This window comes from Antennarius striatus, chromosome 13, assembly GCF_040054535.1.
Source record: "Antennarius striatus isolate MH-2024 chromosome 13, ASM4005453v1, whole genome shotgun sequence".
In the NCBI taxonomy this organism is placed as follows: domain Eukaryota; kingdom Metazoa; phylum Chordata; class Actinopteri; order Lophiiformes; family Antennariidae; genus Antennarius; species Antennarius striatus.
The window spans coordinates 1,797,272-1,823,651 of record NC_090788.1 but is presented as its reverse complement, the minus strand read 5'-3'; the positions used below and the strand labels follow the sequence as shown (position 1 = coordinate 1,823,651).

General features: G+C 43.4%; 16 non-coding genes across 16 annotated transcripts; all 16 read right to left on the bottom strand.

The window, feature by feature from the left end:
* Positions 1-9,935: 9,935 nt before the first annotated feature.
* On the bottom strand, positions 9,936-10,009 carry trnai-aau (transfer RNA isoleucine (anticodon AAU)). The gene has a single exon. It is a non-coding gene; the product is annotated as a tRNA-Ile (tRNA).
* A 228-nt stretch (positions 10,010-10,237) lies between these two features.
* trnai-aau (transfer RNA isoleucine (anticodon AAU)) lies at positions 10,238-10,311 on the bottom strand. Its single transcript has one exon. It is a non-coding gene; the product is annotated as a tRNA-Ile (tRNA).
* Positions 10,312-12,225: 1,914 nt separating this feature from the next.
* On the bottom strand, positions 12,226-12,299 carry trnai-aau (transfer RNA isoleucine (anticodon AAU)). Its single transcript has one exon. It is a non-coding gene; the product is annotated as a tRNA-Ile (tRNA).
* Positions 12,300-13,668: 1,369 nt separating this feature from the next.
* On the bottom strand, positions 13,669-13,742 carry trnai-aau (transfer RNA isoleucine (anticodon AAU)). Its single transcript has one exon. It is a non-coding gene; the product is annotated as a tRNA-Ile (tRNA).
* Positions 13,743-14,811: 1,069 nt separating this feature from the next.
* Positions 14,812-14,885, bottom strand: trnai-aau (transfer RNA isoleucine (anticodon AAU)). Its single transcript has one exon. It is a non-coding gene; the product is annotated as a tRNA-Ile (tRNA).
* Positions 14,886-16,034: 1,149 nt separating this feature from the next.
* Positions 16,035-16,108, bottom strand: trnai-aau (transfer RNA isoleucine (anticodon AAU)). The gene has a single exon. It is a non-coding gene; the product is annotated as a tRNA-Ile (tRNA).
* A 233-nt stretch (positions 16,109-16,341) lies between these two features.
* Positions 16,342-16,415, bottom strand: trnai-aau (transfer RNA isoleucine (anticodon AAU)). The gene has a single exon. It is a non-coding gene; the product is annotated as a tRNA-Ile (tRNA).
* A 1,149-nt stretch (positions 16,416-17,564) lies between these two features.
* trnai-aau (transfer RNA isoleucine (anticodon AAU)) lies at positions 17,565-17,638 on the bottom strand. The gene has a single exon. It is a non-coding gene; the product is annotated as a tRNA-Ile (tRNA).
* A 231-nt stretch (positions 17,639-17,869) lies between these two features.
* Positions 17,870-17,943, bottom strand: trnai-aau (transfer RNA isoleucine (anticodon AAU)). Its single transcript has one exon. It is a non-coding gene; the product is annotated as a tRNA-Ile (tRNA).
* A 2,188-nt stretch (positions 17,944-20,131) lies between these two features.
* trnai-aau (transfer RNA isoleucine (anticodon AAU)) lies at positions 20,132-20,205 on the bottom strand. The gene has a single exon. It is a non-coding gene; the product is annotated as a tRNA-Ile (tRNA).
* Positions 20,206-21,844: 1,639 nt separating this feature from the next.
* trnai-aau (transfer RNA isoleucine (anticodon AAU)) lies at positions 21,845-21,918 on the bottom strand. Its single transcript has one exon. It is a non-coding gene; the product is annotated as a tRNA-Ile (tRNA).
* Positions 21,919-22,151: 233 nt separating this feature from the next.
* Positions 22,152-22,225, bottom strand: trnai-aau (transfer RNA isoleucine (anticodon AAU)). Its single transcript has one exon. It is a non-coding gene; the product is annotated as a tRNA-Ile (tRNA).
* Positions 22,226-23,670: 1,445 nt separating this feature from the next.
* trnai-aau (transfer RNA isoleucine (anticodon AAU)) lies at positions 23,671-23,744 on the bottom strand. The gene has a single exon. It is a non-coding gene; the product is annotated as a tRNA-Ile (tRNA).
* A 233-nt stretch (positions 23,745-23,977) lies between these two features.
* On the bottom strand, positions 23,978-24,051 carry trnai-aau (transfer RNA isoleucine (anticodon AAU)). Its single transcript has one exon. It is a non-coding gene; the product is annotated as a tRNA-Ile (tRNA).
* A 1,617-nt stretch (positions 24,052-25,668) lies between these two features.
* trnai-aau (transfer RNA isoleucine (anticodon AAU)) lies at positions 25,669-25,742 on the bottom strand. Its single transcript has one exon. It is a non-coding gene; the product is annotated as a tRNA-Ile (tRNA).
* A 233-nt stretch (positions 25,743-25,975) lies between these two features.
* On the bottom strand, positions 25,976-26,049 carry trnai-aau (transfer RNA isoleucine (anticodon AAU)). The gene has a single exon. It is a non-coding gene; the product is annotated as a tRNA-Ile (tRNA).
* Positions 26,050-26,380: the final 331 nt, after the last annotated feature.

The following is a 26,380-nucleotide window of genomic DNA, read 5'->3' as shown; positions in this document are numbered from 1 at the left end:
GCGCCACACTGTGGTCGATCACTGATGGGAATCAATGCTTTTTTCAAAAATTATCATTATTATATTCATAATTGTGTCGGTGCAAAAATTAGAGCATGCACCATCATTCCTCATCACGTGTCTGGGTTCTGTTGGAGTTGAATCTTGTGCAGCCAGATTGGCCTGCAAGTCATATTTGTGGGACAAAGTATTTATATATTATACAGTATATATAATAGTGATTATCTTCTGTTTTTCCACTTGACTGCTTGTGAAAAATGACGCGTTAAATGATTAACAGACCGGAAACATTGCTTCTTTAGTAAAAGATCCTGGTGAACCATTTATGCTGACGTTGATAAAACCTACAAGACTCATTTCAGGGGACATTTAACACACTAGTAAATATACTTTACAAACCCATCTTCAGCGTGGATTATTGATGCAAAACATCTCATTTTCACTTTTCACACTAATTTGCAGCTACTTTGTTTTGGGGTTGCTGTTTTTTTGTTTCTGCTCCGCAGAACTTTTCCTTCCCTCCAAAGCTGTCCACTTTTCATCTTTCCCTTCTCTGAAATGACATTTCAGCTCACCTGCAACCCATCTGTGCATACTGATGCCAAGCACGCTCTGGGGCTGATCCATTAAAGAGTGTTAGCCTTCTAATTTCAGCTCAAGGAGACAGAAATGGCAGGTCTTTGGTGGCAAATCTTCTCCTGCTCCGTTGGCTGCAGATCAGTGCATGCCCGGTCATGAATGGGAGTTTGTATCTGCTTTGTTTCTTAATCCTACCTGTCTGATTGTGCTCAGCTCGCTATCCCAGGGTGCCTTCCCCCTTGTCTGAGGCCTCACCGCACAGACTGAATTTTAACCAACCAACAGAGTGACGGAGCAGCTTATGCAGCCTTGTAATTCTCTAATGAGCTGTCATGACATCAGACGCAGACAGATAATTAACACTGATTATTTGTCATGTTATAATATCATTAGGGGGCTCTTCTGCTTGCCTCACAGCGGTGGGGACGGGGGGGGACTGGAGTATTTCCATGTTCCTGCTGCACCATATAGAACTATGAAAACTACAGGCATTTAAAGTAAGGAGGAGGAAAAGCAGCTCCAGAAACGTCCGGATATTTTTGCTCCTTAAAACTTACATAAAAAGAGAATTCAGTGATTTCAACCACAATTAAAAAAAAGTTGATGTTTAAATTGTTGTAATAAGGGGAGGGGAAAAAAAGCATTTTTGGGGGGGATTTAACACCCGCGACACATTTTGAGAAACGTGAACGTGTTTATCTTTTTGTTACGTCACCCTTTCTTTACACAGTTTCCACTATTTGAGAACTGTGTGTCTGCAGATAATGACATGCAATCGCTTTAAAGGATGCATAGAATAATGTCAACACTGACAGATGCATGGATGTAAAAACAGATATTAAAAATACTGTAAATACAAATAATAACTTTAAATATTAGAAGGAGAAGAAGAAATATTTGCATATTCTGAACTATCTAAGCAGTATTTATCTCGGGATGACTGTTTGATTGGGACTGTTTCGACTGTTAAGACTGTTAAATATGTAATTTGTCATTTTTATGTAATATGCAAATAAATATAAAATTTAAGTGCTGTGGGAATTTATCCACTGATCCAAACGAAATAAATTCATTCAACTCTGGAATAGTTAGTAGGTCTGACTGTATAAATTTAAGTAATGGAGGTCAAACTGACACTTGTATGTAATCTACACGTCTCCTGGCTGCAGGTATGAGGAGATGGAGGACAGGAAAAAGAGGAAGGGAAGGAGTGACTGTGATGGAGGTCAGAGATTAGGGCCGGGCGGATGTTGATTCCTCAGGGAGCGCCGGGGTCCTCTGGGAAATCTCACTCTTTTTATAGTCCCAGTCGTCAAAGCTGGAGGGGCTGCGAGCTCTCACGCAAAACCTCATTTCTTACTGGAGCGAAAAAAGAAACTCAACACAACTCAGTCCAAGCTCTCTCCTCGTGACTCCCTGCTGTTTGAGGAGCTCACCCAGTTCAACCAGTCGCTGTTTACTTTACAACTGGAAACACAAATGGCGTTCGTTTACTGCATGGGAAAAAAAAGTCAACCAGACTCCGATAGGAGAAATCTGCAGTCGTGGGGTTCTGCAAAGAGTTTCCACGGTGAGTGGATGCATCTCGGCTGAGAGAAGGTTCTGAAGCCCAGATGGGCTCTGAGGAGGAGGAGGAGGAGGAAGAGGAGGAGCTCACCTCCTCTATCTGTGTCATTCTCCGTCATACATATCAGCAGATATAGTAGTTTTCCATCAGATCCAATGACGTCCCCCCACATCTCAGTCCAGAGGTCTGAGGCCAAAAATACTCTGTCCTCCTTTAGACAAGCTTAAATTCTAGAGGAGCTTGATCTGGATATTCTTATTTATATTTCTACTTTGCAGGAGAAGCTACTTTTTACACTTATATTTTTACTTTTACATCTACTAGACACTTGGGTCCACATTTCCAGCGGGCTGCAGACCAGAAGTCAGCCAGACGTCCATCAATGAGGTGTCACATGCCAGAAATGTTCGAATCCATGTGCTGCATTTGAATCTGTGTACACAGATTTGTGATTCAAGCGCGTAGATTTGTGGACCGAGTGCACGTATTTGTGCAGATCCGTGTCATGCATCCATCACCGTCACAGGGATCGAAGAGTTAACAATCCTGTACAATTATTTAATCATTCTTTTGTTAACTTTGTAATCTTCCGCCGCCAGCTGACGGTATTTAAAGTCTTCATTTGACTCGTCCAATCTCTGTTGTGGATTCTATCAGCGTAAAAGGTGTTCTCTCTCTCTCGTCTCCGTGTCATCAATAAATTGGTGGTTAATATTGACAAAATGGGCTGAGCAGCACGATTTCGAGCAGGTGTTTTAAACGCCTCTCTGTGTCAACAGGGCTGGAAGGCAAAGGTCAAAATAAGGGTTTACCTTTCATTCGGCTGGATTTGTCTTGTTCTTGTAGACAGCAGACTAGTCAGATATTCTACTTTATTTCATTTTAAATCTTCAACCTTTGCCTAAAGTCCCAACAAACCTGTTTGGTTTCCTTCACCAGAGATAATTGTTCAACGTAAAGATGATACTTAAAGATGATAATTAGTCTGTCAGAGGGACTTTGGTGCTTCAGGGAGACTTTGACTGAAGGACACCTGAGCAGGAGATAACTCCCCGCACACTGGAGGTGGCGACGGCGGCCGATGACTATACTGAGACTGTATCCAAAAGGTATACGGTGCCTCAATATGGAAGCAAATAGTTCCCTTAGGAATGCAACTGAAGAATTCAAGAAATAATGAATATCACAAATAACGATCGTCGTAAAGTTAGGATTGGCGATAGCCATATTGTACCCCAGTTGCAAAAGGGACTTTTGTGGGTAATTGTGTGCGATGGGAAATCTCCTCAGGTGACTTTTCAGCGTCCACCCTGTGTGAATCCAACACAACTCCCTCTACCTGCCAGTCTGTTTTTCCCCATGTAGTCAAACACCCCCGTGGATGTGTGATGCTGATGTAAACTAGTCTTTTCGACACCTTTTCAAACCTGGCGTGCAGCAGGGGAGTTGCGTGCATGAGTGTTTTTCTTTTTTAATACGGACTACACAACAGTGACATTTTAAAACGCTTCTGAAAGCATTTTATTCACAATGAGTGTCAGAAAGCTTGTAGACGTGGACAGAACACATAAACCAAGCAATACCATTGGAAAAAGTTGGGGGGGGGGCGCTGTTGCCATAGGTCAAGTATGGCAGGACAAGCGTATACAGACACAATGAAGAAAATGTGAAGTCAGCTTCTGCTAACCCCAACTGTAACCCTAACCTCCTCCATGACCCCAATTTGGCAATGTTGGACTCTTCTCTGCCATCTAGTGGTCGTATTGATGGCAACATGAAAAAAAAATCCATGAAAGTAAGCAGGCAATGGCGGGTAAATGACTTGAACATGCACCTAAAGTATTTTTGACCAATATATTCTGTAAAAATTATACTAAATGCCTCCTGCCTGTGTGGGGGAAAAAGTTGAATATCAACTTCTGTGGTTTCCTGTGTTTTCCTGGGATTAATATTCAATTAATGATAAACATAAAATGAATGAATGAATGTTAACCAATGCTAGTCTTTTCCTGACCATTTTGGACAACATCTGGGAGGACAGTTCAGTAACCGTTTGTGTTTTGGACGAGTAAAGACAGTCAACCTTCCAGCTAACATGGCTGCTCATGCTACGCCATGCTCCAGCTGTTGTGTCAGTTCCACATTGCTGTCGTTGGGTCTTCACCTCCTACTGAACTTCACAAAGAGCTTGGTGAGAGACAGAACTGTTGCACTCCAGCAAAAAAGCTATTGACACATGATAAACAAAGCTTCTTGTCATGTTTTCACAGGCTCGCTGCGCACATGCCACACGCTTGTCCACCAACCCACATGTTTACAGTACTAATGAAGTCAATGACCTTGAGTGTACAAACATATATGACAAATGGGCTTGTATGCAAAGCAGCTGTGCACCCGGACTCGAAATCTCTCGCTAATGTCCAACCCCTTTCCTGTCAATCGGAGGGCTTCATAGAAATCACCACATTCTGGAGAGAGAGACTGCCCAGAAGAGAGAGACTGCCCAGTTTCACGTTGCACCAGAACTGAAGTTGGGGGGGTAGAAAAGAGCTGAGGTGTTAAAGTAGGAGGTCTGATCACCTCTACGAGAGCTGCACTCTGAAGCATGGGGGCCCCAGAGAATAGCTTCTGCCCACGTTACAGTCTTTAAATAAAGCGCTGGCCTGATTATATTGCTCTCTTCTCGGCACGGGGCTCGGTTTCCGACACAGGCAGCAGAAAGTAGCTTGCCTGCATGGCCTAGATGGGAGGCACAGCGTGTTGCAGTACAAACCGGCACCAGATGAGCACTGAAGCTAAAATAAAAGTCTAACTATCAAATAGTGAGAAACTGTTTCCATTTTCACAATCTTTAAACAAAAAAATGCGAGTCTGCATTAGAATTAGATAAATCTCTGGGTTTCGGTGTGGACTGAAGGGGATTCCACTGACTTGATCAGCTGAAACATTCTAAAAAATGAAGGCTACACATCCAGGGAGTCAAGCAGAACACTCATCAGTTAGTTGCTGCTCACAGCTGTAACGTACTGCTGCGATTTCCACTCTGGGTTGGTTTTTTAAGTTTCTTGTATGAACCAAGACATTTCAAGATACATTATATGACCAAAAATATTCACTCACTTGCCTTGACTTGCATATGAACGCAAGTGACGTCCCGTTCCTAATCCATAGGGTTCAATATGGCGTCGTCCATCCTTTGCAGCGATAAGAACTTCAAATCTTCTAAAAAGGCTGTCCAGGAGGATTAGGAGAGGGTTTATGGGAACACTCTTCCAGTAGAGCATTTGTGAGGTTACTGATGCTGGACAAGAAAGCCTGATTCCCAATCTCTAATTCCTCCCAAAGGTTGTCTATGGGGTTAAGATCAGGACTCTGTGGAGGCCAGTCTAGTTCATCCACACCAGACTCTATCATCCATGTCCTTTATGGACTTTGCTTTGTGCCCTGACATTGTCTAGAATGTCTTGGTACGATGAACTTAGTGACCTCTCGGCTCGATGCGCCTCAGCATCCGCATTCTGTCACAGTTCCTTGTTGGACTTCCTGAGAGTGACCCATTCTTTCTCAAATGTTTGTAGGAGCAGTCTGCATGTCTAGGTGCTTGATTTCATACACCTGTGGCCACGGAAGGGATTGGAACACCTGATTTTGATTATTTAGACGGGTGAGCAAAAACTTTTGGCAAAATAGTGAATCTCAGCCCCTGCAGCATCAACACTCACCATTCCTATGCCCAACTTTTTATACATTAAGCCTTCAAAAAGTGTGTAAAAGACAAAAACGTGGTCAGACACGTCTCTGATTGGAAGTGAGAGTAAAGCTGTTCCCATATGAAGGGCATGAAGTGAAGGCGGGTTAACCTGAAACATAAATGATATTTGCCTAACAAATGATGGCAGGCAGGAGTGAACTCCGGATGCAAAGGAGGATGAGATGATGAAAATGCATACATACACACATTCTTTGAAAAGGTGTGTGTGTGTTCATGATCACACAGAGGGAATGACATAAAATATAATCCAGTCTTCTTTTTGGACGTAAGTGAAGACAGTTTTCAGATCTGTCATCTCAGATGAACTCAAATTCACGATGAGTTGAAGGAAGTAAAGATGAGTTTGAATGATCTTCCTCATGCATGTTACTTATCCCTGGAACACTGTTTGGCTGACATGCAGCCGTCACACAGGTGACCGAGACACTCGACTCTCACATGCAGCGACACCAGCTGCCAACGACAGACGGCCAGAAAGCTGTTGGGTCCAATGTGAATTCATCTACCCCATGTTATACGATCAGCAATAAGAGGTGAACAAGAAGGGAAATCCCAACAAAGTCCTCGTCTAGCATCACTTAATCTGCTCAATTCCTTTCGGTGGACAATCGTTTTCAGTTTTTAAAACTGTTCACTGCTGTTACATTCAGCAAAAATCAAGAACGCGCGTCTAAAGAAAAGACAACTCCAGGAAACACAAAACAAAGATCATCAATTCATCAGTGAATCCTCCACAACTTTATCATATTGTCACACTTAATAAGATGCTTGTGGGTCAAACACACAATTCTCTGTCAGATTATCTGTTGGTTTCTGTTCTTGAAGCATCAACTCTGCGTTTTAATGTTCATGAACTGCTGGTTCTTTGTTTCAGAATTGAAGATGATAGTTCAATTTCCTCCTGGTTTTGCATGCAGGCCTTGAATAATTCATTTCATGTATGTAACCTGCCTCAAAAGAAGCACGGGTGGAGCCAAGGCTCTGCGGTGCCGAGTTCAAGTCGTCACATTAACTATTAATCGACTCATCATCATTTATGCTGAATTGTCTTTGTGTGTTCGAGGTCGTTTGGTGACGAAGACGAAAAAAAATCCACCTTCAGCCGCGTGTTGACGACCACATTGTGCAGCAGAGCAACAAGTTGATGATGAAGTTACCCCCGCAGCACATTCATGGGCATCAGAGTGTGACCTGGACCCGGGGGTAACGGTTGGTCGGGTTTCATCAGCTGGAATCTCTTATCGGCGTGCAGATTGGATATAGCGTGTATGAACTGGATATACCTGCAGCCAGTGGGCTCCGTGTGCACGAGCTTCACACGCGTGTGCACCATCTTGATCACGTGCACCTTGACTTAAAGGAAGGTCAAGCCTGGGCCTGGAATTGTGCACAAGTGGTGCATTTTGTCCCAGAATGTTCACACTGAACAGACCCGGGTACAAGGTCACTCTACTACCAGTAAATAGACTGGACCCACACATCTGACTCTTGTTTCTCCTACTAATATAACACGTGTCTGTGTCAATATGCAGCAGTCAGTGGGATTAAATCCCATCGGTATGAAAATATGTGGGATTAAATCCCGTCGGTATAACAACTATTATCCTGCAGAGCAAAGGCTGGGAATCTGTGCTGCTTGATTTTCTCTCTGCCTTATCTTAAATGTGTTCTCCGTGTGAAGGACTGTCCCACCAATCCCACGCCCCCCGAGATCAGGAGATTTTTCTGGGGGGGGGGGGGGGGGGGGGCATGTCTAACAGAACAAGCAGTAGTCTGTTTGGATTCCCGAAAGTACAAAATGTGTCTGTGTACATAATCTATGAGCGCCTGCTTACCTGAATAAGACTATGTCATCACAAAAGCCTATATTAATAATAGAAGGATTTAAAATGACAAATATACTTAAAGTATCACGATTTTTGTGATAAAGTATATTTGTTGTTTCAAATACCCTCAAAATGTATTTTTCACTGTGAGATTTAATGAAGACTTTTTTTTTAAAAAAAGCATGAATCAATCATGAATCAACAACTTTCACAGACATAGTAAAGTGTTTACGTGTTATATCACAGCCGGCGTCCCTCCATCATGTTCTTCTTCTCTGTTCATCACAGAGAGCAGCAGAGGGGAGATAAAGGGATGAAGGAAAAAGGAGAGGAAGGCAAACAAAAGAGAAAACAGACAATAAAACAGGACTTCAAGAGGAGGCAGATGATGAAGGACTCAGATGATGAAGGCCTCTAGGCGTGCAGGTGGGCAGGTTCACCTGGCGTAGGCAGGAGGTTCTGCATTGCAGGGACTGACGGGGGATGTTTGATTCTCTCAACGCTTTCATCTCCGTCTCACCACCTGACTGCCGCCTGCGAGAAACCAAATCTTCTCAGATCGGCCTGCAGAGTCACCGATTCACCGCGAGGCGAAGGACGTGGACGACACGGCCGGCGGCGCCGCGTCCCCGAGGATACGTTTCACTTGATCTTTGCTATGTTAGTTACAATCCTTGAGATTCTCCGCCAGAAAGGAGGAAGCATAATACACAAACTGGAGTCTGATTGACGTTTGTTTGGGAAACAAGAGGTGAAGCCGATCGTGGTCCACTTAGGGCTGAGGAATCAGAGATTCTTCTGCTGGAGTCGTGTTTATGCTGCAGCGGGAGAAAGAATCAACACACTGCAGCCGTTAAACGAAAAGGTTAAAAGGAAAAGTTGAACACTTATGGAAATCTTTTTTCTTTTTCTTTTTTTGTCGGACGGGAAGATTGGTATCACTTTCACCTCCGCATTTAAGACGAAGCTCAGCTTAGTTTAGAATAAAGAGTGGAACGGGGGAAAGACGAATGATGTGAATTCAGCTTCCCAGCAGGTCTTGAAGTAGATAAAAACTGATAAAAAGTCACGTGGTGTTTATTTGAATTTACATTAAATTACACTTGTATTTTGGAGCATTTTCTGTAAACCCTAGAGATGGTTGTGCTTGGAAATCCCAGCAGATCAGCAGTTCCTGAAATACTCAGATAATTCCACTTTCAAAGACATTTAAATTCCATTTCTCCCCCGTTCTGATGCTCAGTTTGAGATGCAGCAAGTTGTCTTGAGTTACTGCCGTGTGATTGGCTGATTACAAATTTATAAAAATGTTGTCATACGTTGTGTTAACCAGCAGGTCAACAGGTGGATGTATTCAGTGTCGATGAAATCCTACCTCTGGTTTAAAGTACCCAAAAAAAAAACTTGTTTGTGGGAACCTTAAAAAGTTTACCTCGTTCATTCGTTGTCTGTAAGTGTTTTTCTAGCCGTGTCGTGTGAATTTGGTGGTTTTACCCACAGAGTTTGACAACCCAACCACTCTCATTCCTTGTCTAAGTGCTTCTTCAATTTCTTCTGGTCTTTGGTGGGGTATCTCCTGGAGGAGTTACCCCACATAGATTAACAATGGAATCACTCTCACACTCACTCACACCTAAGGGCAATTTACAATCTCCAATCCACCTGTGTTGCATGTTTTTGGTGGTGGGAGGAAGCCGGAGAACCTGGAGAGAACCCACGCATACACGGGGAGAACATGCAAACTCCTCACAGAAAGGCCCTCAGTCGGATTTGAACTAGAGACCTTCTTGTTGTGAGGCTACAGCGCTACCCACTGCGCCACCGTGCTGCCCAGCATGGGGCAGATTGATCACACTATTATCACTGTTCACTGTGGAGACTGAGACCTTGATAATAATTAGAGTACAATGCTGATTTTACTTTTTTTGAAAGAATCTCAAGAAAATCTCAGTGTACTGAGAATCTCAGTGTACTTTATATCCATAGTGTAGTGTGACTAGTGACTAGAGGACATTTGGGTGGACTTGAAATGTGAAGAAAAACAAGGATCGCTTAAAATGGTCAACGAAAAGTTAAACTATTTTAGAAGCCATCCTTTTTATCAGTTTAAAATAAATGTTGAGGATCACATTAACCCTCCTGAGACCTTCATTAGACCTTTCTTGAAAAGATTGAAGTAATGCATGTGATTTGGCCAGTATGGGGATTGAACCCATGACCTTGGCGTTATTAGCACCACGCTCTAACCAGCTGAGCTAACCGGCCTTCAGTAAACTTCAGTAGATGCGGTGGAAAAACTGTAGAGGTTTGTTCACAGCCCATATATACATATGAGTTTCACTGGAAAAAACTTTATTTTCATGACTAAGATTCTGAAACGCGAGACGACTTTTACTTTATCAATCCATCATGATCACCTTCCATGTATGACCTCACTTTGGTTGAGTTCTTGGTTTCATACAAATCAAAAATATATGTTTGGTAAACCAAATTTGGCCAGTATGGGGATTGAACCCATGACCTTGGCGTTATTAGCACCACGCTCTAACCATCTGAGCTAACCAGCCTTGCTTATGTAGTGGCTTTGAAGGCATTTCAGATAACAATGGACCAGGGTTACCATTCATTCATCTGAGTCTGAACCAAATAAACAAGGGGTGGAATCGTTTTCTTGATAACGTAGCCAATGAACGAGCTATCTGACCTCTGATTAGAAGATGATGGTTCAAGTCCCTTTGAACAGAAATGTAACAGGATGACTCCAGGAATAGAGCGGAACACGACAATGAATCCATTTTGGTTGTATTCAGGGTTGAAAATGTCCCACCTTGGGTTTAGAATCCCCACCAAAAAAAATTTGTTTGTGGGAACCTTAAAAAGTTTACCACATTCATTTGTTGTCTGTAAGTGTTTTTCTAGCCATGTTGGGACAATTTGGTGGTTTTACCCACAGAGTTTGACAACTCAACCACTCTCATTCCTTGTCTAAGTGCTCTTTCAATTTCCATACCGAGTTTTTGGTGGGGTATTTCCTGGAGGAGTTACCCACATAGAATGACAATGGAATCACTCTCACACTCATTCACACCTACGGGCAATTTACAATCTCCAATCCACCTGTGTTGCATGTTTTTGGTGGTGGGAGGAAGCCGGAGAACCCAGAGAGAACCCACGCAGACACGGGGAGAACATGCAAACTCCTCACAGAAAGGCCCTCAGTCGGATTTGAACTGGAGACCTTCTTGTTGTGAGGCTACAGCGCTACCCACTGCGCCACCGTGCTGCCCAGCATGGGGCAGATTGTTCACACCATTGTCACTGTTTTGGAAGCAATTCAAGCAAACAGTGTATCTGATATTCGTACTGTAGCAGGAATGAGGATCAACAACTGTAGTAGTTCAGTGACCAGAGCACATTTGGGTTGAATTGAAATGTGAAGAAAAACAAGGATCTCTTGAAATGATAAAGAAAAAGGAAGCAGACTTTTCAGCCTCCTGCCATCAGGGAGGAGACTGAAGAATCTGGGGCCAAAAGCAGCAGCCCAAGGACAGTTTCTTTTACCAGGCAGTCAGGACGCTCAACTCCCTCTCTGCTCTGCCCTCTGCCACAGCCTTGAACTCTACCCTCACCCCCCAGCACCTGAGTACCTCTCTCTCTCTCCTCCCGTCAGCTCAGGCACTGCCCACACGTCACTTCCCCTACGGGATTAAAGAGTGTAGAGAGATGTTTACCCTCCCTTTGTGTTTCGTCTTATACTTTGTGTTGTACTGCCTGTTGTACTGTCTGTTGTACTGCCTGTGTTGTACTGCCTGTGTTGTACTGCCTGTTGTACTGCCTCTTGTATTGCCTGTGCTGTACTGCTTGTTGTATTCCAGATGTTGTGCTGACGGTTGTACTGCCTGTGTTGTACTTCCTGTGTTGTACTGCCTGTTGTACTGCCTGTGTTGTACAGCCTGTTGTACTGCCTGTGTTGTACAGCCTGTTGTACTGCCTGTGTTGTACTGCCTGTTGTACTGCCTGTTGTACTGTCTGTTGTACTGCCTGTTGTACTGCCTGTGTTGTACTGCCTGTTGTACTGCCTGTGTTGTACTGTCTGTTGTGCTGCCTGTGTTGTACTGCCTGTGTTGCTCTGCCAGTTGTACTGCCTGTATTGTACTGCCTGTTGTACTACCTGTGCTGTACTGCCTGTGTTGTACTGCCTGTTGTACTACCTGTGCTGTACTACCTGTGTTGTACTACCTGTGCTGTACTACCTGTGTTGTACTGCCTGTTGTACTACCAGTGTTGTACACCCTGTGTTGTACTGTGCTGTATGTCGTGTGTATATCTGGTACATTTGACAATAAAGCTGACTTTGAAAAGTTAAACAATTATGGAAGTCATTTTTCTATCAGTTTAAAATTTATTTTTATGATCACAAAAAGCATCCTGGGTTTTTTTCACAAAGACTCATTGAAACAGGTGAAGTAATGCATGTGATTTGGCCAGTATGGGGATTGAACCCATGACCTTGGCGTTATTAGCACCACGCTCTAACCAGCTGAGCTAACCGGCCTTAGATTCAGATGGTGTTTTTAGACATTTTAAACTGAAATGGTCTAGTCCTATCATTCGTTCATCTGACTTCATAGCTACAAAGGAGTCAAAAATATTTCTTCCACAACATTCAAAAATATTTTGAAAACTGTGAATGTATTTATGAGGCAATGGTTCTATTTTCTGCCGCTTCTTACACTTTTTGGGTGTCACAGGGTTTTCTGGAGCCTATCCCTGCAGCCTACAGGTGAAAAGCAGGAGTCATTCGAGGCCCGTCTCCATTGCACTGCTGAGCCACACCAAATACAAACATCTATTCACACACACACTCACAGCTACAGGCAACTTTGACTTGAGCAATCAAACATAAATTGCTTGTTGCTAGAGGTGGAAGGAACCCCAAAAAAACCTACACAAACATGGAGAGAACCTGGAAACTTTTTGCTGTGAGGCAAAAGCTAAACCTACAGCGCCAATCTGTCACCTGTAAGTGGTTTAATAGATAACGACTTCTGAACAGCTACTCTGAACCAATTGTATTCACAGGCTGGGGACTACCGGTTCCTTTGTTTTGGAGAATCATGAAAATTTTACCACATTCATTTGTTGCCTTTAAGTGTTTCTCTAATTCTGTATCACGTTCCTTTGGTGGGTTTACCCTGGAGGAGTTAACAACTCCTCACAGACCCACACAGATTGACAACCCAACCACTCTCATTCCTTGTCTAAGTGCTCTTTCAATTTCCATACCGAGTTTTTGGTGGGGTATCTCCTGGAGGAGTTACCCACATAGAATGACAATGGAATCTCTCTCACACTCATTCACACCTACGGGCAATTTACAATCTCCAATCCACCTGTGTTGCATGTTTTTGGGGGTGGGAAGAAGCCGGAGAACCCGGAGAGAACCCACGCAGACACGGGGAGAACATGCAAACTCCTCACAGAAAGGCCCTCAGTTGGATTTGAACTAGAGACCTTCTTGTTGTGAGGCTACAGCGCTACCCACTGCGCCACCGTGCTGCCCAGCATGGGGCAGATTGATCACACTATTATCACTGTTCACTGTGGAGACTGAGACCTTGATAATAATTGGAGTACAATGCTGATTTTACTTTTTTTTTAAGGAATCACAAGAAAATCTCAGTGTACTGAGAATCTCAGAGTACTTTATATCCATAGTGTAGTGTGACTAGTGACTAGAGGACATTTGGGTGGACTTGAAATGTGAAGAAAAACAAGGATCACTTAAAATGGTCAACGAAAAGTTAAACTATTTTAGAAGCCATCCTTTTTATTAGTTTAAAATACATGTTGAGGATCACATTAACCCTCCTGAGACCTTCATTAGACCTTTCTTGAAAAGACTGAAAAAAATTCATGTGATTTGGCCAGTATGGGGATTGAACCCATGACCTTGGCGTTATTAGCACCACGCTCTAACCAGCTGAGCTAACCGGCCTTGCTTATGTGGTGGCTTTGAAGGCATTTCAGATAACAATGGACCAGGGTTACCATTCATTCATCTGAGTCTGAACCAAATCAACAAGGGGTGGAATCGTTTTCTTGATAACGTAGCCACTGAACGAGCTATCTGACCTCTGATTAGAAGATGATGGTTCAAGTCCCTTTGAACAGAAATGTACCAGGATGACTCCAGGAATAGAGCGGAACACGACAATGAATCCATTTTGGTTGTATTCAGGGTTGAAAATGTCCCACCTTGGGTTTAGAATCCCCACCAAAAAAAATTTGTTTGTGGGAACCTTAAAAAGTTTACCACATTCATTCGTTGTCTGCAAGTGTTTTTCTAGCCGTGTCGTGTTAATTTGGTGGTTTTACCCACAGAGTTTGACAACCCAACCACTCTCATTCCTTGTCTAAGTGCTCTTTCAATTCCATACCTAGTATTTGGTGGGGTATCTCCTGGAGGACTTACCCCACATTGAATGACAACGGAATCACTCTCACACCTACGGGCAATTTAGTATCTCCAATCCACCTGTGTTGCATGTTTTTGGAGGTGGGAGGAAGCCGGAGAACCCGGAGAGAACCCACACAGACACGGGGAGAACATGCAAACTCCTCACAGAAAGGCCCTCAGTCGGATTTGAACTAGAGACCTTCTTGTTGTGAGGCTACAGCGCTACCCACTGCGCCACCGTGCTGCCCAGCATGGGGCAGATTGATCACACTATTATCACTGTTCACTGTGGAGACTGAGACCTTGATAATAATTAGAGTACAATGCTGATTTTACTTTTTTTGAAAGAATCTCAAGAAAATCTCAGTGTACTGAGAATCTCAGTGTACTTTATATCCATAGTGTAGTGTGACTAGTGACTAGAGGACATTTGGGTGGACTTGAAATGTGAAGAAAAACAAGGATCGCTTAAAATGGTCAACGAAAAGTTAAACTATTTTAGATGCCATCCTTTTTATCAGTTTAAAAAACATGTTGAGGATCACATTAACCCTCCTGAGACCTTCATTAGACCTTTCTTGAAAAGAGTGAAGTAATGCATGTGATTTGGCCAGTATGGGGATAGAACCCATGACCTTGGCGTTATTAGCACCACGCTCTAACCAGCTGAGCTAACCGGCCTTAGATTTACATGGTGTTTTAAGACATTTTAAACTGAAATGGTCTAGTCCTATCATTCATTCATCTGACTTCATAGCCACAAAGGAGTCAAAAATATTTCTTCCAAAAAATTCAAAAATATTTTGAAAACTATGAATGTATATGTGAGGCAATGATTCTATTTTCTGCCGCTTCTTACACTTTTTGGGTGTCACAGGGTTTTCTGGAGCCTATCCCTGCAGCCTACAGGTGAAAAGCAGGAGTCTGGGGCCAAAAGCAGCAGCCCAAGGACAGTTTCTTTTACCAGGCAGTCAGGACGCTCAACTCCCTCTCTGCTCTGCCCTCTGCCACAGCCTTGAACTCTACCCTCACCCCCCAGCACCTGAGTACCTCTCTCTCTCTCCTCCCGTCAGCTCAGGCACTGCCCACACGTCACTTCCCCTACGGGATTAAAGAGTGTAGAGAGATGTTTACCATCCCTTTGTGTTTCGTCTTATACTTTGTGTTGTACTGCCTGTTGAACTGCCTGTGTTATACTGTCTGTTGTACTGCCTGTGTTGTGCTGCCTGTTGTATTACCTGTGTTGTACTGCTTGTTGTACTGCCTATTTTGTGCTGCCAGTTGTACTGCCTGTGTTGCACTGCCTGTTGTACTACCTGTGTTGTACTGTCTGTTGTACTGCCTGTTGTACTGCCTGTGTTGCACTGCCTGTTGTACTGCCTGTGTTGTACTGCCTGTTGTATTACCTGTGTTGTACTGCCTGTTGTACTGCCTGTGTTGTACTGCCTGTTGTACTACCTATGTTGTGCTGCCAGTTGTATTGCCTGTTGTACTGCCTGTGTTGTACTGCCTGTGTTTTACTGCCTGTTGTACTGCCTCTTGTATTGCCTGTGCTGTACTGCTTGTTGTATTGCTGATGTTGTGCTGACGGTTGTACTGCCTGTGTTGTACTGCCTGTGTTGTACTGCCTGTGTTGTACTGCCTGTGTTGTACTGTGCTGTATGTCGTGTGTATATCTGGTACATTTGACAATAAAGCTGACTTTGAAAAGTTAAACAATTATGGAAGTTATTCTTTCTATCAGTTTAAAATTTATTTTTATGATCACAAAAAGCATCCTGGGTTTTTTCACAACGGCTCATTGAAACAGGTGAAGTAATGCATGTGATTTGGCCAGTATGGGGATTGAACCCATGACCTTGGCGTTATTAGCACCACGCTCTAACCAGCTGAGCTAACCGGCCTTCAGTAAATTTCAGTAGATGCGGTGGAAAAGCTGTAGAGGTTTGTTCACAGCCCATATATAAATATGAGTTTCACTGGAAAAGATTTTATTTTCATGACTAAGATTCTGAAAAGCGAGACGACTTTTACTTTATCAATCCATCATGATCACCTTCCATGTATGACCTCACTTTGTTTCACTCCTTGGTTTCAAGTATAATAAGTATTTTTGTTAAACAGAAATTTCTATATTTGGCCAGTATGGGGATCGAACCCATGACCTTGGCGTTATTAGCGCCACGCTCTAACCAGCTAAGCTAACCGGCCTTAGATTTAGATGGTGTTTTAAGACATTTTAAATTGAAATGGTCTAGTCCTATCATTCATTCATCTGACTTCATAGCTACAAAGGAGTCAAAAATATTTCTTCCACAACATTCAAAAATATTTTGAAAACTATGAATGTATATATGAGGCAATGGTTCTATTTTCTGCCGCTTCTTACACTTTTTGGGTGCCACAGGGTTTTCTGGAGCCTATCCCTGCAGCCTACAGGTGAAAAGCAGGAGACATTCGAGGCCCGTCTCCGTTGCACTGCTGAGCCACACCAAATACAAACATCTATTCACACACACACTCACAGCTACAGGCAACTTTGACTTGAGCAATCAAACATAAATGGCTTGTTGCTGGAGGTGGATGGAACCCCAAAAAAACCTACACAAACATGGAGAGAACCTGGAAACTTTTTGCTGTGAGGCAAAAGCTAAACCTACAGCGCCAATCTGTCGCCTGTAAGTGGTTTAATAGATAACAACTTCTGAAGAGCTACTCTGAACCAATTGTATTCACAGGCTGGGGACTACCGGTTCCTTTGTTTTGGAGAATCATGAAAATTTTACCACATTCATTCGTTGCCTTTAAGTGTTTCTCTAATTCTGTATCATGTTCCTTTGGTGGGTTTACCCTGGAGGAGTTAACAACTCCTCACAGACCCACACAGATTGACAACCCAACCACTCTCATTCCTTGTCTAAGTGCTCTTTCAATAATCCCAGAGTTTTTGGTGGGGTATCTCCTGGAGGAGTTACCCCATATTGAATGACAATGGAATCTCTCTCACACTCATTCTCACCTATGGGCAATTTACAATCTCCAATCCACCTGTGTTGCATGTTTTTGGGGGTGGGAGGAAGCCGGAGAACCCGGAGAGAACCCACGCAGACACGGGGAGAACATGCAAACTCCTCACAGAAAGGCCCTCAGTTGGATTTGAACTGGAGACCTTCTTGTTGTGAGGCTACAGCGCTACCCACTGCACCACCGTGCTGCCCACTATGGGGCAGATTGTTCACACTATTATCACTGTTCACTTCGTCATTCTTATCAGTTTAAAATTTATGTTCAGGATCACATGAACACACCTGGATCCTTCATTAGAGGCTCCCTGAAATATATGAAGCAAAGCCTGCTAGTTGGCCAGTATGGGGATTGAACCCATGACCTTGGCGTTATTAGCACCACGCTCTAACCAGCTGAGCTAACCGGCCTTCAACACTCTTGAGTAGGTGTAGTACAAAGGCTGTAGAGGTTTGTTCACAGTTCATATATAAACATGGCTTTCATTGGAAAAGACTTGTCATGTCTAGTATCCTGAAAAGTGAGACGACTTTTACTTTATCAATCCATCATGTTCACCTTCCATGTATGACCTCACTTTGGTTGAATTCTTGGTTTCATGTAGTTCTTTAAAATATGTTTGGTAAACTGAACTTTATACCTGGCCAGTATGGGGATTGAACCCATGACCTTGGCGTTATTAGCACCACACTCTAACCAGCTGAGCTAACCGGCCTTCAGCAAACCAGAATGGGTGCTGAGGAAAAGTTGTAGCGGTTTGTACATGACCCAAACGTGAAATATGAGTTTCATTGGAATGAACTTGATTTTCATGTCTAATATTCCTAAAAGTGAGACGACTTTTACTTTATCAAACCATCATGTTCACCTTCCATCTATGACCTCACTTTATTTGAAATCTTGGTTTCATAGAAGTCTACAGGATCTTACTTAAGATCTTACATAGTGAGAAGATTGTTCAACAGGATCTTAGATAGTGAGAAGATTCCTGAGGAATGGAGGAGAAGTGTGCTGGTGCCCATTTTTAAGAACAAGGGAGATGTGCAGAGTTGTGGCAACTACAGAGGAATAAAGCTGATGAGCCATACAATGAAGTTATGGGAAAGAGTAGCTGAAGCTAGACTAAGGGCAGAAGTGAACACTTGTGAGCAGCAGTATGGTTTCATGCCAAAAAAGAGTACTACAGATGCAGTATTTGCGTTGAGGATGTTGATAGAGAAGTACAGAGAAGGCCAGAGGGAGCTGCATTGTGTTTTTGTAGATCTGGAGAAAGCTGATGACAGGGTGCCCAGAGAGGAACTGTGGTATTGTATGAGGAAGTCTGGAGTGGCAGAGAAGTATGTTAGAGCGGTGCAGGACATGTATGAGGACTGTAAGACAGTGGTGAGGTGTGCTGTAGGTGTGACAGAGGAGTTCAAGGTGGAGGTGGGACTGCATCAGGGATCAGCTCTGAGCCTCTTCTTGTTGCTATGGTGATGGACAGGCTGACAGACGAGGTTAGACAGGAATCTCCATGGACTATGATGTTTGCAGATGACATTGTGATCTGCAGTGAGAGCAGGGAACAGGTGGAGGAGAAGCTAGAGAGGTGGAGGTTTGTCCTGGAAAGGAGAGGAATGAAGGTTAGCCGCAGTAAGACAGAGTACATGTGTGTGAATGAGAGGGACCCAAGTGGAAGAGTGAGGTTACAGGGAGAAGAGATCAAGAAGGTGGAGGAGATGAAGATGCTGAGGTTCTCTCTGGGAGTGACCAGGATGGATAGGATCAGGAATGAGTACATCAGAGGGACAGCACATGTTAGAGGTTCTGGAGATAAAGTCAGAGAGGCCAGACTGAGATGGTTTGGACATGTCCAGAGGAGAGATAGTGAATATATTGGTAGAAGGATGCTGAGTTTTGAACTGCCAGGCAGGAGGCCTAGAGGAAGACCAAAGAGGAGGTTTATGGATGTAGTGAAAGAGGACATGAAGGTAGCTGGTGTGAGAGAAGAGGATGCAGAAGACAGGGTTAGATGGAGGACACTGATTCGCTGTGGCGACCCCTGAAGGGAAGAGATAATAGAAGGAGATGAAAGAAGATAATGTCCCATCTTAGCTTCAGAGAACAAAAAAAATAACTTTTGTTTGTGGGAACCTTAAAAAGGTTTCCACATTCATTCATTGTCTATAAGTGGTTTTCTAACTATGTTGCTACAGTTTGGTGGTTTTACCCACAGTTTGACAACTGAGCCACTCTCAGTCCTTGTCTAAGTGCTTCTTCAATCTCATCAATACTTGGGCGGAATATATCCTGGAGGAGTCACTGATATCACTCTCACACTAATTCACACTCATTCACACCTACGGGCAATTTACAATCTCCAATCCACCTGTGTTGCATGTTTTTGGAGGTGGGAGGAAGCCGGAGAACCCGGAGAGAACCCACGCAGACACGGGGAGAACATGCAAACTCCTCACAGAAAGGCCCTCAGTCGGATTTGAACTGGAGACCTTCTTGTTGTGAGGCTATAGCGCTACCCACTGCGCCACCGTGCTGCCCAGCATGGGGCAGATTGATCACACTATTGTCACTGTTCACTGTGGAGACAGAGACCTTGATAATAATTATAATATCATGCGGATTTTGCTCATTTTTTGAAAGCATCTCAAGAAAACAGTGTATTTAATATTCATAGAGTATAAGGACTGAGGATCAACACACTGTAGTAGTTCAGAGTCTAGAGGACATTTGCATTGACTTGAAATGTGGATAAAAACAAGAATCTCTTGAAATGATAAAGGAAAAGTTAAACAATTATAGAAGTTTTATCCTTTTAAAATGTTTGTTCAGGATCAGTCTAAACATCTTGGATCTTTCAGGTATTGCTTCAGATACTGGAAATATCTGAAGCAATGCATGTGATTTGGCCAGTATGGGGATTGAACCCACGACCTTGGCGTTATTAGCACCACGCTCTAACCAGCTGAGCTAACCGGCCATATATCTGATGTGCGTTTTAACACATTTTAAATGAAATGGACCATGTGAAACCCTCAAAGCATAGAGTCAAAAATATTTCCTTGATAATTTGGTCTCATTAATAATGTGACTGACCTCTGATAAGTAGTTAATGGTTCAAGTCCCTTTAAGGCTGAATGCTCCATGGTCTTTAGAATTGTTGAGATAAAAATGTGAATAACATTTCTTGTTCACATGGAAGTCAGACACCTTGTCCATCATGGCACTAATCCTCCAGGATGAATTTATGATCACAACAGAATAAATTTAGCACGGTTTTCATCCTGGTCAACAACAAGGCTTCATCATCTGAAAGGCAGAAGTAGAGCGGGACAGGACGATGAATTCACCTTGGCTTAAGAGAAATTTTTAAAAAACACAAAAAAGACAGCGCTCGCCACCAGGTCAGACTACTGTAGTTCTCCTTTCTGCCACAACACACCCCGAGCAGAACCGCTTTGTTCATTCGACAATCTCTCCGGTGACACCTCTGCCTCTCACTGACCATAACTCCTCCCTCCCCCTCCTCTCCCTTCACTCTTACACTTTTTTGCGGGTCACGGGGGTTGCTGCAGCCTATCTCAGAAGAACATAGATGAAAGTCGAGGGGACAATCTGGGTGTGTCTCCGGTGCACCGCTGGGCCACATGAAGGACAAACGACCATTCACATACATACGCACACCCACAGGCAGTCCTGACATGACCAATACACCTGAACTGCCTCCCACAGGTCATTTAATAAATAATGACTCACAAATAGCCTCTCTGAACCAATCGTGTTTGTAGGTTGGGGACTACCGCTGCCTTTTTTTGGAGGGAATCAAAATTTTTTTACCACATTCATTCGTTGCCTTTATGTGTTTCTCTATTCAGTCATGTAGTTCATTTGGTGAGTTAACAACTCCTCCCAGACCCACAGAAGGGCAACTTAACCACTCGCTTGTTGTCTCAGTGCTTGTTCAACATCCTTTAGCATGTGGTGGGGGATCTCCTGGTGTGCTTACCCCACAATGAATGACAACGGATCCAATCTCTCACTCATTCACACTCATTCACACCTACGGGCAATTTAGTATCTCCAATCCACCTGTGTTGCATGTTTTTGGAGGTGGGAGGAAGCCGGAGAACCTGGAGAGAACCCACGCAGACACGGGGAGAACATGCAAACTCCTCACAGAAAGGCCCTCAGTTGGATTTGAACTGGAGACCTTCTTGTTGTGAGGCTACAGCGCTACCCACTGCGCCACCGTGCTGCCCAGCATGGGGCAGATTGATCACACTATTATCACTGTTCACTGTGGAGACTGAGACTTTGATAATAATTAGAGTACAATGCTGATTTTACTTTTTTTTTAAAGAATCTCAAGAAAATCTCAGTGTACTGAGAATCTCAGTGTACTTTATATCCATAGTGTAGTGTGACTAGTGACGAGAGGACATTTGGGTGGACTTGAAATGTGAAGAAAAACAAGGATCGCTTAAAAAGGTCAACGAAAAGTTAAACTATTTTAGAAGCCATTCTTTTTATCGGTTTAAAATACATGTTGAGGATCACATTAACCCTCCTGAGACCTTCATTAGACCTTTCTTGAAAAGAGTGAAGTAATGCATGTGATTTGGCCAGTATGGGGATTGAACCCATGACCTTGGCGTTATTAGCACCACGCTCTAACCAGCTGAGCTAACCGGCCTTCAGTAAACTTCAGTAGATGCGGTGGAAAAGCTGTAGAGGTTTGTTCACAGCCCATATATAAATATGAGTTTCACTTGAAAAGACTTTATTTTCATGACTAAGATTCTGAAAAGCGAGACCACTTTTACTTTATCAATCCATCATGTTCACCTTCCATGTATGACCTCACTTTGTTTCACTCCTTGGTTTCAAGTATAATAAGTATTTTTGTTAAACAGAAATTTCTATATTTGGCCAGTATGGGGATCGAACCCATGACCTTGGCGTTATTAGCACCACGCTCTAACCAGCTGAGCTAACCGGCCTTAGATTCAGATGGTGTTTTAAGACATTTTAAACTGAAATGGTCTAGTCCTATCATTCATTCATCTGACTTCATAGCTACAAAGGAGTCAAAAATATTTCTCCCACAACATTCAAAAATATTTTGAAAACTGTGAATGTATATATGAGGCAATGATTGTATTTTCTGCCGTTTCTTACACTTTTTGGGTGTCACAGGGTTTTCTGGAGCCTATCCCTGCAGCCTACAGGTGAAAAGCAGGAGTCTGGGGCCAAAAGCAGCAGCCCAAGGACAGTTTCTTTTACCAGGCAGTCAGGACGCTCAACTCCCTCTCTGCTCTGCCCTCTGCCACAGCCTTGAACTCTACCCTCACCCCCCAGCACCTGAGTACCTCTCTCTCTCTCCTCCCGTCAGCTCAGGGACTGCCCACACGTCACTTCCCCTACGGGATTAAAGAGTGTAGAGAGATGTTTACCCTCCCTTTGTGTTTCGTCTTATACTTTGTGTTGTACTGCCTGTTGTACTGCCTGTGTTGTACTGCCTGTGTTGTACTGCCTGTGTTGTACTTTCTGTTGTACTGCCTGTGTTGTACTGCCTGTTGTATTACCTGTGTTGTACTGCCTGTTGTACTGCCTGTGTTGTACTGCCTGTTGTACTGCCTGTGTTGTACTGCCTGTTGTATTACCTGTGTTGTACTGCCTGTGTTGTACTGCCTGTTGTACTACCTGTGTTGTACTGCCTGTGTTGTACTGCTTGTTGTATTGCAGATGTTGTGCTGACGGTTGCACTGCCTGTGTTGTACAGCCTGTTGTACTGCCTGTGTTGTACAGCCTGTTGTACTGCCTGTGTTGTACTGCCTGTTGTACTGCCTGTTGTACTGTCTGTTGTACTGCCTGTTGTACTGCCTGTGTTGTACTGCCAGTTGTACTACCTGTGTTGTACTGTCTGTTGTGCTGCCTGTGTTGTACTGCCTGTGTTGTACTGCCTGTGTTGCTCTGCCAGTTGTACTGCCTGTATTGTACTGCCTGTTGTACTACCTGTGCTGTACTGCCTGTGTTGTACTGCCTGTTGTACTACCTGTGCTGTACTACCTGTGTTGTACTGCCTGTTGTACTACCTGTGTTGTACTGCCTGTTGTACTACCTGTGTTGTACTGCCTGTTGTACTGCCTGTGTTGTACTGCCTGTTGTATAACCTGTGTTGTACTGCCTGTGTTGTACTGCCTGTGTTGTACTGCCTGTGTTGTACTGCCTGTGTTGTACTGCCTGTGTTGTACTGCCTGTGTTGTACTGTGCTGTATGTCATGTGTATATCTGGTACATTTGACAATAAAGCTGACTTTGAAAAGTTAAACAATTATGGAAGTTATTCTTTCTATCAGTTTAAAATTTATCTTTATGATCACAAAAAGCATCCTGGGTTTTTTCACAAAGACTCATTGAAACAGGTGAAGTAATGCATGTGATTTGGCCAGTATGGGGATCGAACCCATGACCTTGGCGTTATTAGCACCACGCTCTAACCAGCTGAGCTAACCGGCCTTCAGTAAACCTCAATAGATGCGGTGGAAAAGCTGTAGAGGTTTGTTCACAGCCCATATATAAATATGAGTTTCACTGGAAAAGACTTTATTTTCATGACTAAGATTCTGAAAAGCGAGACGACTTTTACTTTATCAATCCATCATGATCACCTTCCATGTATGACCTCACTTTGTTTCACTCCTTGGTTTCAAGTATAATAAGTATGTTTGTTAAACAGAAATTTCTATATTTAGCCAGTATGGGGATTGAACCCATGACCTTGGCGTTATTAGCACCGCGCTCTAACCAGCTGAGCTAACTGGCCTTAGATTTAGATGGTGTTTTAAGACATTTTAAACTGAAATGGTCTAGTCCTATCATTCATTCATCTGACTTCATAGCTACAAAGGAGTCAAAAACATTTCTCCCACAACATTCAAAAATATTTTGAAAACTATGAATGTATATATGAGGCAATGGTTCTATTTTCTGCCGTTTCTTACACTTTTTGGGTGTCACAGGGTTTTCTGGAGCCTATCCCTGCAGCCTACAGGTGAAAAGCAGGAGTCTGGGGCCAAAAGCAGCAGCCCAAGGACAGTTTCTTTTACCAGGCAGTCAGGACGCTCAACTCCCTCTCTGCTCTGCCCTCTGCCACAGCCTTGAACTCTACCCTCACCCCCCAGCACCTGAGTACCTCTCTCTCTCTCCTCCCGTCAGCTCAGGGACTGCCCACACGTCACTTCCCCTACGGGATTAAAGAGTGTAGAGAGATGTTTACCCTCCCTTTGTGTTTCGTCTTATACTTTGTGTTGTACTGCCTGTTGTACTGCCTGTGTTGTACTGCCTGTGTTGTACTGCCTGTGTTGTACTGTCTGTTGTACTGCCTGTGTTGTACTGCCTGTTGTATTACCTGTGTTGTACTGCCTGTTGTACTGCCTATTTTGTGCTGCCAGTTGTACTGCCTGTGTTGTACTGCCTGTTGTACTACCTGTGTTGTACTGCCTGTTGTACTGCCTGTGTTGTACTGCCTGTTGTACTGCCTGTGTTGTACTGCCTGTTGTATTACCTGTGTTGGACTGCCTGTTGTACAGCCTGTGTTGTACTGCCTGTTGTACTACCTATGTTGTGCTGGCAGTTGTATTGCCTGTTGAACTGCCTGTGTTGTACTGCCTGTTGTACTGCCTATTTTGTGCTGCCAGTTGTACTGCCTGTGTTGTACTGCCTGTTGTACTACCTGTGTTGTACTGCCTGTTGTACTGCCTGTGTTGTACTGCCTGTTGTACTGCCTGTGTTGTACTGCCTGTTGTATTGCCTGTGTTGTACTGCCTGTTGTACTACCAATGTTTTGCTGCCAGTTGTATTGCCTGTTGTACTGCCTGTGGTACTACTTGTGCTGTACTTTCTATCTTGTACTGCCTGTTGTACTACCAGTGTTGTACTGCCTGTTGTACTGCCTATGTTGTGCTGCCAGTTGTATTGCCTGTTGTACTGCCTGTGTTGTACTGCCTGTGTTGTACTGCCTGTTGTACTGCCTGTTGTACTGCCTGTGTTGTACTGCCTGTTGTACTACCTATGTTGTGCTGCCAGTTGTATTGCCTGTTGTACTGCCTGTGTTGTACTGCCTGTGTTTTACTGCCTGTTGTACTGCCTCTTGTATTGCCTGTGCTGTACTGCTTGTTGTATTGCTGATGTTGTGCTGACGGTTGTACTGCCTGTGTTGTACTGCCTGTGTTGTACTGCCTGTGTTGTACTGCCTGTGTTGTACTGTGCTGTATGTCGTGTGTATATCTGGTACATTTGACAATAAAGCTGACTTTGAAAAGTTAAACAATTATGGAAGTTATTCTTTCTATCAGTTTAAAATTTATTTTTATGATCACAAAAAGCATCCTGGGTTTTTTCACAACGGCTCATTGAAACAGGTGAAGTAATGCATGTGATTTGGCCAGTATGGGGATTGAACCCATGACCTTGGCGTTATTAGCACCACGCTCTAACCAGCTGAGCTAACCGGCCTTCAGTAAATTTCAGTAGATGCGGTGGAAAAGCTGTAGAGGTTTGTTCACAGCCCATATATAAATATGAGTTTCACTGGAAAAGATTTTATTTTCATGACTAAGATTCTGAAAAGCGAGACGACTTTTACTTTATCAATCCATCATGATCACCTTCCATGTATGACCTCACTTTGTTTCACTCCTTGGTTTCAAGTATAATAAGTATTTTTGTTAAACAGAAATTTCTATATTTGGCCAGTATGGGGATCGAACCCATGACCTTGGCGTTATTAGCGCCACGCTCTAACCAGCTGAGCTAACCGGCCTTAGATTTAGATGGTGTTTTAAGACATTTTAAATTGAAATGGTCTAGTCCTATCATTCATTCATCTGACTTCATAGCTACAAAGGAGTCAAAAATATTTCTTCCACAACATTCAAAAATATTTTGAAAACTATGAATGTAAATATGAGGCAATGGTTCTATTTTCTGCCGCTTCTTACACTTTTTGGGTGCCACAGGGTTTTCTGGAGCCTATCCCTGCAGCCTACAGGTGAAAAGCAGGAGACATTCGAGGCCCGTCTCCGTTGCACTGCTGAGCCACACCAAATACAAACATCTATTCACACACACACTCACAGCTACAGGCAACTTTG